Raw genomic sequence first — 12,539 nt, 5'->3', positions numbered from 1 at the left:
AACCAAAATCAACAGTGGGATGCTCAACTGACTGGGCTGCCCAGGTGACCCCCTTCCCTCCTTTTAGATAATCAACATGTGGTAATCACAGAACCTTGCCTTAGGCCCAGGTGAAAACTTACATCTTAGATGCATATAGTTGACTCTTTTTTTCTTTATAGTAATTCAGCATTAATCAAAAAATCAAGATCAGCTCTGGCAAAGCATATGTTATTTGAGAATTATTGGAGCTTGAGTAAAACAAAGATATTTAATTTTAAGGGCACTCATTTTGTACATGATGTAATGTAAGCCCCTAAAACAAATGGATTTATCATATTTAACACCCTGTACTCAGCATTTATTACCTTACTGTGGCATATTACTATTATATTCTCAACAAAAATGTTACAGAAGCCAAAATATCATACCTTACTAGTGTCGGGGCTGGCACTATAATGCAAATCTCCTAGCTTCTAAAAAGATCTCTTAAATTCTTTTTTTTTTTTTCCTTTAAAATTTAGGAGACGGAATTTCTTCAAATCTGACCTATCAAGCTCTGTTGTGGTCCTGAGACTGGCTGTAAAAATCACATGGAAGACAGATTAATCTTTTATTAAAAGAATTACCTTTTAACATTTTAAGCACCTAGTAATTTCCATTTTACCTCTGTGAGAAAAGAAACCAGAGTCCACAAATGAAGTCAGTTATATTAATTAAGAGAACCATGTCAGCAAACCAAGACTTCATACCTAACCTAACTGTAGTTTCAACCCCCTCCCAGGAAACTAACCTTTAACCAGTTAACCTGGAATTTCCTGGTCATCACTAGGAAATTTACTGATAGACCCTTCCTTTTCCCCTTAGGAGAGTGACCTTGCCTAAAACAATGTATTCTTTGCTAATAATTTCCTTTTCTCCACTCCTTCTCTACCTTTAAAAAAAAAAAGACAAAAATAAAACACCTTCCTTTTCTGCAGCTTGATGGAGCTCTTTTCTATGTGCTAGATGGGATGCTGACTAATGAATCATTTTAATAAATTTTAATAAAACCAATTAGATCTTCAAATTTATTCAGCTGGATTTGTTTGTTTAATGGATTTGGTGCCAGCAACAGGATCCAAAGCAAACTTCTGTTGGCTTTTGGGGACAGTAAGAAACATCCTACTAACCCTTTGAGTTCACAATCTTTCTCACTGTTTCCAAGGGCTGTGGGTAAGTTCCATCTCAGTTATGAGCTCCATTTTCTTTGCATCCAGCTCCCAATCTAATTGGATTTCCCTTACAGTGCAGGGCAACTTAAGCTTGCAGACAATTCCCAGGTTTTTTAGTGGAAAATCCTAGCCTTTGCCATACTGGGAATTATTAGAGTTTACCTGCCAAAGTTGGACCGGGTCCAATTTTAAAGACTGGATTGAGTCTGAGCTTGGACTGGGTCTGATTGGAGCTGGACTGAGTTCAATTTCAGAACTGAACTGGGCCCCATTTAGACCAGACTGAGTCCAGTGGGAAGCCTCAGGTGAATAAAATTTGTTTTAAATGGGATCTTTAAAAAAATCCAGAGTTAGGCATGACACATTCTGGCACACTTGCTTATTTTATGTCTAAGAACTATGGTTGCAGAAGCCATAAATATTTTCACAAATGGCAAAATCCTACTAAGCTTGTTTTGTGCCCTGAAGAATTTGACTTGGTAACTCTAACGTTGGGGGCATCAAAATAAGGCCCTGCAAAAATGCGGGTTACACTCCATTTACAGCTGCGTCCCAACCAAACTGCTGCCAACCCTCAGAGTATTTAAAGGCTAGAGTTCCAATGGCCATTAGGAAGAACAACCCAATTTGATAAGGTCATTTAAAAGTGCACGTACAAGCAGACTTCAAAATTCCAAAAATGGCTACATTGAAAGTTTCACTGCAGAACGCTGAGGAAAAAGACACAAGAAGTACCTAATGCAAAAGACTATAAGACTGACTCAGTTATTGCTCCTTTCCTCTACTCTCCTTTACTTGACTATTGGATAAACAAAAGTCCACCAAATTAATGGGTCTGAAAACACCTCCATGTCTGCAAAGAAGTATCCCCTATATATCTCTGCCAGAGTTAATGAGACTCTGAGGGGTTTTCTGATAAACTCCTATCTTATTTTCCAAAAAAGCCCAGAGAAAACAAAAGTAAACAGAAACAAATGTATTCCTACACAGATAGATGGCTGTCATTCCTTTAACATCCAGGCTACCCTTCAGTTCTTTAAGGGATCAAAAGCAACTGTCTTTATATTGATAAAACTGGAAATGCATCTCAAGAAGCAATCCAAAGTCCACCTACCCCTGTTTACCAATCCTAAAACCTTCCCTATTTATTCCTTTTATTGGCCATAAGAAACCATACTTCTTGGAAGAACTTGCATTCTTTCCCTGTGTCTTTGAGATGAAATAAGAATCACCCCCCTGAGGTTTGCAGTTTTACGAGAGGTAAAATAAAATGGGGGGCGGTCCTTTGAAATTTATATGAAGGAAAAATCATGTCTTCTCTAAAAACATTAGTAGAAAACATTTGAGCCATCTGAGCAGGTATCCCGACTTACTACATCTGCCAGAAAAACAGTTTGGATCCAACGGTTATTCTCTACACCAGTGAGTTTTACATTATCATATCTGTCTCATTGCTAAAAATGTTAAAGCAATAATTCTAAGATCTATGTTTACATGTGTCTATTATAGATGTGTGGATGTCATTGCCAAAAATAATCTGTAAGAACTCTAATTGTCTTAAAAATGAGCACTGGGAAATTAAGCATTTATCTCAGAAATATAATAGAAACTAACCTAAAAGTTATTCAAGTTTGTATGATCTAGGATGATTTTCATTAAATAAAAACTAGTTTAATTTGGTGGTTTAATTAATAAAGACATGTCTTAGCGTTAGCAACATTGGACATAATGCAGACATAACACTTTATTTTGGGCTTATTAGTCAAATGAGCTCATGTTATCTCTTGGAGACTTTGATGGCTGATTTGGTCCAATGCTTCATGTGGGTTTTCTAAACACAGTTGTCTGGAGCAAGTGATGTAGACAGATGTGAAATAGGAGTTTTTAGGTTAACTTTTTAATAATAATTTTGTTTTATGGCGTGTCTACTTAAAAATAGTTTCCAAAATCTTTAACTTAAAACAAGTTAAATGATGAAAATTCAGTGAATGATAAAATAATGAAACTTAAATTACTGAATATAGGTTTATCTAGTCTTGGCTTCCTTATTACAGAGAAATTAAAGATAAATGAGATAAATTTGGGTTTGTTAGTAAAAATTGTTTGTACTTTGTACCATGAAGAAGCATGTTTCTGGAAATTATGAAATGTATTCATAAATTTGTCAACCTAAACAATGCTAGTGTAATGGTTCATAATTGATTACTACTTAGTTTTCTTAATTTTACCTAGTTTACTTAATATTAGAAATTAAAGGTTCCTAAGGTTTAAGAATTCTAATTAATATATGTGAATAAAACTATTAGAAGTAATAAGAGAAACATGCCTGAATGCAAAAAAAACAAAACAATAGAAGATAGGAATGGAAATGCATTTTTGTTGAGGGAAAAGAAAGTAATTTTATCCTAGAGCAAAGCTAGTTATTGAAAGACAGGAAAATATACGGTAAAATCCAAATGTAAAAAAAAAAAAAAGTTATAGATTTGTGGAAAAGGAATCTCTAAAATGTAATTTTAATATGTAATCAAGCTGGCTAAAATTAAAATAAGACTTTTAATATTATAAGTACACTGATGCAAAATTTAAATTTTGTTTTTCTTGGTTAAAAGGACAATTTTCTTAGATTATTGGTCTGCTCTTACCAAGAAATAGTAAACAAAGATTTTTCTTTACTTTTAATGTAATCTGCCTAGAAAATCAAAGATTCTGTGTTTTGTCTTTATCAGGTCTTTTTGCCAAGAACTTTGGAACCTGCATTTACCTGTGAAGTCTGTCACTGTGGTTGTATAGATAACTAAGTATGGTTTCACAGTGACCTATGATCCTATTTAGTCAAGTATCCAAAACCAAATTATAAAGTGAAGACTTTTGACCACAAATTAACTTTGAAATATTACAGAGTGTACCTGGAATATTTCAAAGATTTGTTTTCTCATAGAAAGTTAAATGTTAGACTAATGAGGCTTATTTGATATGCTAAATTACATGGGAAGAATCATCAGATAGGTCATGCTAAACCTTCTTAGCTTGTATGGGTAAATGTGTTACAGAAATTGTAAAAAAAAAATCTAAAATTCTGATGCATCCTGATATGTTATCAGTCATAATTCTATTTACTTTCTTATGATGTTTTATGCCACAAAAATAACCAATTTATTTTGTCTACTGAATTATGAGTTCTAATCAGACCTTTAATGATTTCATTTTTAAATCTTTTGTCATTTACAGAAAGTTATTGTTTTACTCAGATGCTTCTACAAAAGCTTTCTACAAATGTGTTTCATCTTCAGAGAAATTTATGGGAAGGAATCTGACAAGGACTTTAGAATACAGATTTTTGATAACTTTCATATCATATCATGGGTAAGAATTTCCAGAACCAGTAGAAAAATGATTCAAGCAGAACAAGAATTAACGAGATAGGTCAAAATTGAAATGAGAAAGATGATAATTTTTGTGACTTATTTTAAACATTACTGCTTATCTAATGTTTTACATTTTTAGACCTCAGGAAACCTTTTTTCTTTTCTTTCTTAAGCTATCAACAATTTACTAAGATATACCTTTGTCAACAAAAATGAAACATTTACTTTTTCTTCCTATCTCATCACTCCAAAACTCAAAAACTCTTGAGTATTTTTTATCTTGGCAAAATAGGTATTTACATAAGTTCAATGAGAATCTGTTCTCCCCATAGTAGAACACATTTGGAAATAATGGTTATATTACCAAAGCTTTGACTGGAATATCCCATAGGAGAGAGATTGGCAGGCTCAGCTATGGCAGTTTTAAAGAACTAAGGTTGACTTTACAGAGCCAATAAAGACCCTTCAATAAAAAAAAAAAAAAAAAAGACCTGGTACCTTGCATAACAAGAGCTTATGTGGTCAGTCACTGTTCTTGGGGCATTTACATAAATAATCAGGCAAAGCTTAATGTAAAAAAAAAAAAAATCTTAAAATGAGGGTAAATGTAAAGAGAAAAAAATACTTTTTACACCTTTATATTAGTTTCTAATCCTATTAAATGTCTTTGAGGTTCTGGTATACATATAAATTGGACTATATCCTAAGTTCTTCTAGTTTCTGTAAAAATCTATGACTCTCCAAACTAACATTTCCAGTTGTTTCTCACCCTTCTGATTTGGAATCAGTAAATAAAGACTGCCCTTGATTCTCCTTGGAAGGGACTAAACCAAATGTTCCTCACTAACAGGTGGCAGCCAAACCTCAGGGACTTAACCCTTGGACATGCATCTCACAATTGAAAAATGCTCCACCTGACATACAGACTCTGGAGACCTTGCAGTCACATTGAGGAGGAGGAGAAGTAGTTGACACAGAGGTAAAAATGCATCCTTCCAAGACATTAGATTACAACTTTATACTTTAGACATGAAACCCTTTCTTTCATTTGGTCTGGCACTGGCCTTCATCCATTTTCCCAGGCCATTGCTAATGGGGTAAACTTTGCCTGTTAGAGTACTGGATTTGTCATAAAAAACACAACAAAACAAAACAAAACTGCCACCTTAGTAATGCCACCTTGGTTGAAAGTGGTTTGTGCCCCAACAGGGTTTGTCTTTGTGACATGTATTATCTTCCTTGGGCCTATGCTTGCTTAGGTAGCCTGCAGACAGCTGGGCAGTACCTCTCACAAGTGAGCGAAGACATCTTATTGGCCATCTCCTCTGGATTTACATCATTGAGTTAGGGGGAAAAAAACAAACAAAAGAATCTTCATGACTTATCAGGAGGCATATGACTCAGGATTTGCTTTCTTTCACAGGGCAATACTTCTGTGTTCAGGAGTAAATGTAAATATCATCCAGAACCTATCCTTAAATCCTGAAGATACTACAAAATTTATTGCTAAGACAATATCTGCCCAACAAAGATCCTCAAACCCTCTGGCCAAACTTGTTCTTGATAATAGAAGAACCTCTGATTATACTGTAGCTGAGCAAGGAGAAGTCTGTGCTGTGGCCAATACCACCTGCCGCACCTGGCTTAGGATTTCTAGGAAAGTTGAAACTCAATTACATAGAGACCCAAGCAAGCCACTCAGCTTAAAAAAGGGACTCCTTCAGTGGACTTTGACTTATCTGATTTGACTGGTGGTCTTGGGAACCATAGCTCTGAAATGCATTCCAAACATTGGAGATTATTATGATTACTGTAAACAGGAGTTCCCATAGTATGCTGTATTCTCTCAAAAGTTTTAAATGCATGTTTGTAGCTGGTAACCACCAAGGAAACCATCTGCCTAAGGATCAAAGAAAATGGCTGACTTAAAAATTGTGAACCTGAAGTTATGACCAGTGAATACCACACACATGCACACAAACAACAAAAACTTCAAGAAATACAAAGCAGTAGCTCAGAGTGGCGCTAATGCCTTATTTTTGATCACTTCTTTCAGTTAAGCTCAGAGTCATATCAAAAGAGGAGAATTGTTAAAAAGAAAACCACAGTCTCCAAATGAACTCGCTTATGTTAGAAGCCCCATGTCAGAAAACCAAGACTTAATACCTAGCCTCAAGGCAGTTTCAACCCCCCAAGGAATGTAACCTTTAACTAGTTAACCTGGAATTTCCTAGTCATCACTAGGGAACTTACTGGTTGATTCCTTCTGTTTCCCTTAGGAGACCATCCTTGCCTAAAACAGTGTATTGTTTGCTAAGAATTTCCTTTTTATCTCCACTCCTTCTCTACCTTTAAAAGTCTTTCCTTTTCTTCAGCTCAATGGAGTTCCTTTCTGTTTGTTAGGTTGGATGCTGCCTGATTCATGAATTGTTTAAGAAAGCCACTTAGATCTTCAAATTTACTCAGTTGAATTTTGTTGTTCAACACCTCAGAATAGCCCAAAGAGGTAGCACTTATGCCACATCATCTCATAGATGAGGGATCAGAGGCTCAGAAGGTTGTGTCAGTTCTCAAGGTGACAGAAATAGAAGGTGTCAACAACAAATTTAATTCTGGAACTGTTTGACACCAAATCTTGCACTTATGAACACTATGCCAAGAGAAAACTTATAGTATCCAAGTTTTTGATTGAAAACAGTTTGAATCTTAGTTTTCAATTTATTTTTAACCCTTGCTAATGAAATAAGTATGTAAAGCTATTAAATGCCAAAACAGTCCTGTCTTATCTGTTTCTATTACTGTTAATTTGTTCCCTTAATTGTTAAAAAAACAAATTCAATCGAGTAAATTTAAAGATGATATTGGCTTTATTTAATGATTTATGAATCATGCAGCATTCTTTCTAACAAATAGAAAGAAACTCCAAAAAGCTACAGAAAAGAGAAGGTTTTTTAAAGGCACAGAAAGGGTGGGAAAAGAAAATTTATTAGCAAAGGGTGGATTGTTTCAGGCTAGGTAACCTACTGATAGGGGACAGAAGGGGTCTTATCAGTGATTACCTCATGAGTGCTAGCCAAGTAATTCCAGGTTGATTAGGTAAAGGTTACACTCCTGGGAAAGGCTTGAAACTGCAATTATATTAGGTATTAAGTCTTGGTTTACTGATGTGGGGTTAAGCACAAGTGATTACATTTTGGGCCTGTTGTTTCTTTTTAACATTATCAAAGCCTTAACAAGAAATTGAAGCATTTTAGAGATAAAATATAAAGAATATTAACACTTATGTACCCCAAATATAGATTAAAAATTGAAATGTTACCAAACTGTTTTGACTCTTTACATAATTCATATAAACACAATTAATTACCTACCCCTTCCTTCACAATGTAGCCACCATTCTTAAAAAGGTGGTTGTCATTCCCAAGGAATTTTATTTTAGTTTTCTTTAATTTTTTTTTTTAATGTTTATTTTTGACAGAGAGGGAGACACAGAATCTGAAACAGGCTCCAGGTTCGGAGCCGTCAGCACAGAACCTGACATCAGGCTTAAACACACAAACTGTAAGATCATGACCTGAGCCAAAATTGGACACTCAACCTACTGAGCCACCCAAGTGCCCCCATTCCCAAGGAATTTTAAATGAAATAACAATTTCTATATGTAGGGCCTAAAATCAGTGGATATAAAACAGTACAATCATAATAGAGGTTTTATTTTATTATACATAATATTCTAAATATGTTTTTAAATAAAAACAAATCTGAACTCAGCCAAGGAAAGATTATCTGAAAAGACTATTATAATAGGGAGAACATCCAGAACTTGATATCTGCAAGTATTTCTCATACAAAGCAAATGCAAAGACTTTTATCCAGAGTAGTAAGCAGGGTTAAGCAGGGTCAGCAAGAACTGAGAGGGGCAAAGGTGGTGTAACAGATAATGTTTCCTTCTGTTGCCAGCTGATCATTCGAATGAGCTTTAAAAAGACTATGTTCTACCCCTTTAGTACTACCTTCAAATGGAGAGTAAGCTAAAGTTCATAGGCCTATGGGGAGAGGGGAAGCCTGACTACATTCTGGCCAAGCCACATCAGTAAGTAAATAAGCCATTTGTGTTCACCTTGGTCATCATCTTTATGTTTAATATGGGCGAAGTCTGTTTAAATATAATTCAAGATGGATAAGAGTTGTGAATTTGAAGTTTGTAGTTTCCAGAGTTGGATTGTCCTTTGCTTTCTTTTTGGTTTTGATGGACTAGTTGTATCATCTCTTGAGCATGTTGTTGGACTATGAGTAGTTAGAATATTTAAGAGATCAAGCACTTAGGGCAGCTGGGTGGCTTAGTAGGTTGAGCATCTGACTTTTGGCTCAGATCTTGATCTCACATTCGTTCGTGGGTTCAGTCTCTGTGCTGCTCTGTGCCACATCAGGTTCTGTACTGACAGCTCAGAGCCTGGAGCCTGCTTTGGATTCTGTGTCTCCATCCCTCTCTCCCTCTCTCTAAAAAAAAAATAAAACATTAAGAAAAGAGAAAGAGAGACCAAGCACTTGGTGAGAACCATACCTAAGAATATAATAGAAAAGGAGTTGATCAAGGTGGCAACATAGGAGGCTCCTAAGATTCCCTCTTCCCATGGCTGCATCAAATATACATACATGGAGAGATTCTCTCTGAAAGAGACCCCAAAAATAGCTGAGTGACTCCCACACACAAAACAAATTAGAAAATACCCACATCAAAATTAATTACAAGACTTGATGTGCTTCTACCCAGAGACTAGGGGAGCTGGTGGACACTGCTCCTACGGGCTCCCTCCAGCCTGCTCCAAGTCACCAAAAACTCCCTGGAAGGAGCTTGCATAAACATCTGCACCCCAGCTTTTGCAACTGCTGCCAAGGGACGGGTCCACAAATGTCTGATTCTGAGCTGAAGGGGTTTCTATTCATGAGTCCCCCAGGACTGTGGCAAACAAAGAAGTGATTGTTAACCAGCTATCTCACTAGGACTCAGCCCAGAGAGAGCCACCAAAATTGTCCATATCTCAGTCACAAAGGTGTAAATGTAGAAATTAATTACAAGAAAAAAACTTGAAAATTTACAAATATGTGGAGATTAAATAACTTGTCCCTGAACAACAAATGAATCAGGAAAAAAAGGGGGGGGTCAAATAATATCTTGAGGCAGATGGGAATGGAAACACAACATACCAAAACTTATGCAATGCAACAAAAGCAGTCCTAAGAAGGACATTTATAGAGATAAATGCTATTTTAAGAAATAAGAAATATCTCAAACAACCTAACTTAATTTCTCAAACACTGGAAAAAGAAGAGAAAATTGAGCTCAGAGTTATCAGAATGAATTAAATGCCAAAGATTAGAGCAAAAATAAATGAAACAGAAACAAAAGGAAAAAGATCAGTGAAATGAGCTGTTTTTTTTTTTTTGAAAAGATAAACAAAATCAACAATATGTTAGCTAGACAAACCAGGAAAAAATATGATGTGTCATATAAAATTATAAATGAAAGTGAAGGCATTACAACTGATACTACACAAGTATGAAGGGTCATAAAAGAATATTACTAATAATTATATGCCAACAAAGTGGACAACATAAAAAACATGGATAAATTCCCAGAAACACAAAAGACCAACACTGAATCATAAAGAAAAAGACAATCTGAAGACCAATTACTAGTCAAAAGTAAGATACTGAATTACTAGTCAAAAGTTTCCCAACAAAGAAAAGTCCAAGGCCAACAGACACAAGAAAAGATGGTCAACATCACTAGTCATCAGAGAAATGCAACACAACCACTCTGAGATGATGACCTTACATGTGTCAGAATTGCTAGAATCAAAAAGATAAGAGACATCAAGGGCTCCAAAAAGTTCAAATTAACTGCTCCAAAAAGATGACAGTATAGGGAATATTATTTTAAAGTATTTCCCTCATTATAATTTAATACCACTTATCAATTTTAAAAATACTACCTTTGACAAAAAAATTATATCACTGTATAATTTACCGGTGTATTCATATGTCTATTTAGTTCAGGACCATAGGCGTGCCTGAAAGGATTTTTCACAAAACAACAACAATAACAACAACAAAATGAAAAAAGAGAGAAACCTATCACTATTATACAATTGAACTTTTACTATATAGAGGATGCTTAGAGTACATATACACAGAACAATTTATAAAATTTTCTTATTTATAAATACATCCTTATTTACATGGAAACTTTTTTCTAGATACTTTTTAGATATTTGAGATAATTATGAAATATTGTTTCTTCATGACTATTAGTAAACACAATATAAATGGTATTTTTCCACGTGTGCTCATAAACCTTAATTATAAATGTACTGTGAAATTTTTATAAAATAAAGCCATATTATGATTACAAAAGTTTATGTTCTTTCCAATCCAAAGCAAGCTGAACTAAATTTAGCTGTATAATACGATGTTTTTACTTTGTTTTATGGTAAACAATTCTAATAAACCATACGGTTATGCAGTATTTGTTAGGCAGTGCATATTGTACAAAAATGGTTTATCCTTTTTATTGAATTTTATCATTCCAAACAATAGTATGTCATTTCAATAAACAGAAAAATTAAGATAAGACTGATTTAGAGAAATATTGGAAAGGGATCACTATTCTTTAAGAGAAGAATATGTTCAAATACTTGTAGAAATTTGAATGTTAAATAGTTGAATGAGTTAACTAATGAATTCAGCAAAAATGATTGACTTGTTAACACTTAGCAATGAATTTCTGTTTAGAATAATCAAAGTGGAAATTTTGAATTTAATTTTGTCAAAGGATTTGTATGTAATAAAGCAGATTTATTTTGTATATAACATCTGCCTCATTTTATTCCAGGAGTTCTAATAAAGAAGCAAGTTTTCATGATTTAGAGTATAGAATTCTAAGAAAAAAAGAAAATGTGTCTATCCTAACTACTGTATTTCATTCAAAACAATATCTGCCCAGTAGCTATCATAAAATTCATCTCTTTATAAAAGAAATCTGTTCTCTTCTATTTAGAGAATTAATAAAAACTTAAGATTTTTTTCCTAAGGCAGAATTCAGTCCTATTTATATTTCTAGGAAAAAAAATCAAGATTCTTTCTTTAGAACTTTTATTTAGCTGTTATCTCCCTCATTTTTTTCTTTTTAGTTTTTTTCTAAGAAATGGCTACAATGGAATACAAACTCTAGTAGCATTTTTATTACAATTTAAATTATGATAATCCAAGGATATTCACAGAACGGAAACATAGGTGTTTGGGAATTGGCCCATCACTCATTTTTTTCTAGTGGCTAATTCCTCAGTGTTTTTTTTTTGTTTGTTTTTTTTTTTTTAATTTTTTAAATGTTTATTTTTGAGAGAGTCAGAGTGTGAGTGGGGGAAGGGCAGAGAGATAGAGGGAGACACAGAATCTGAAGCAGGCTCCAGGCTCCAAGCTGTCAGCACAGAGCTGGACACATGGGTCAAACCTGAACTGAGAGATCGTGACCTGAGCCCAAGTTGGACACTTAATTGACCCACCCAGGTGCCCCACGTCAGTGCTTTAAATGGACATCCTCTAGTGATCCAGAGCCCCTGATACTGCACAACACAACACTGAATGAGCATAAACTGATAACTTCACTTGACTTCACAGTTTGATAGATATATAAGTAATGTAACTGAAGTACAGAGTTGGGTTGTTATCTTGCTCAATTGTTCTGCCTACTGGGAGGCAACCATTCTGGTGATTGATGAGGAAGGTTCTAGTACATAAAAATTATATATTCATGCTCACACTTAGGTTCTTTGGTAAAGACCAAATAGCCAAGAGAACTATTAAAGCACAGACTGTAAGTTAGAGAAGAATGTCAATTAATAAATGGAATTGATCAGGTAGGTGTTAGAGGAATCATTTAAACTCTTTGCAGCAAATTTACATGTTATTAATATGCTAT

At 34.5% G+C, this 12,539-nt stretch overlaps 1 long non-coding RNA gene across 1 annotated transcript; it reads left to right on the top strand.

Moving 5' to 3' along the window:
* Positions 1-4,449: 4,449 nt before the first annotated feature.
* Positions 4,450-6,117, top strand: LOC121041263 (uncharacterized). Its single transcript, XR_005795641.1, has 3 exons — positions 4,450-4,556; positions 5,409-5,537; positions 5,982-6,117. It is a non-coding gene; the product is annotated as an uncharacterized LOC121041263 (long non-coding RNA).
* Positions 6,118-12,539: the final 6,422 nt, after the last annotated feature.

The sequence above is a fragment of the Herpailurus yagouaroundi genome, unplaced genomic scaffold (genome assembly GCF_014898765.1).
Source record: "Herpailurus yagouaroundi ecotype Mexico unplaced genomic scaffold, PumYag 29, whole genome shotgun sequence".
Taxonomy (NCBI): domain Eukaryota; kingdom Metazoa; phylum Chordata; class Mammalia; order Carnivora; family Felidae; genus Herpailurus; species Herpailurus yagouaroundi.
This window is presented reverse-complemented; position numbering and strand designations above follow the sequence as displayed.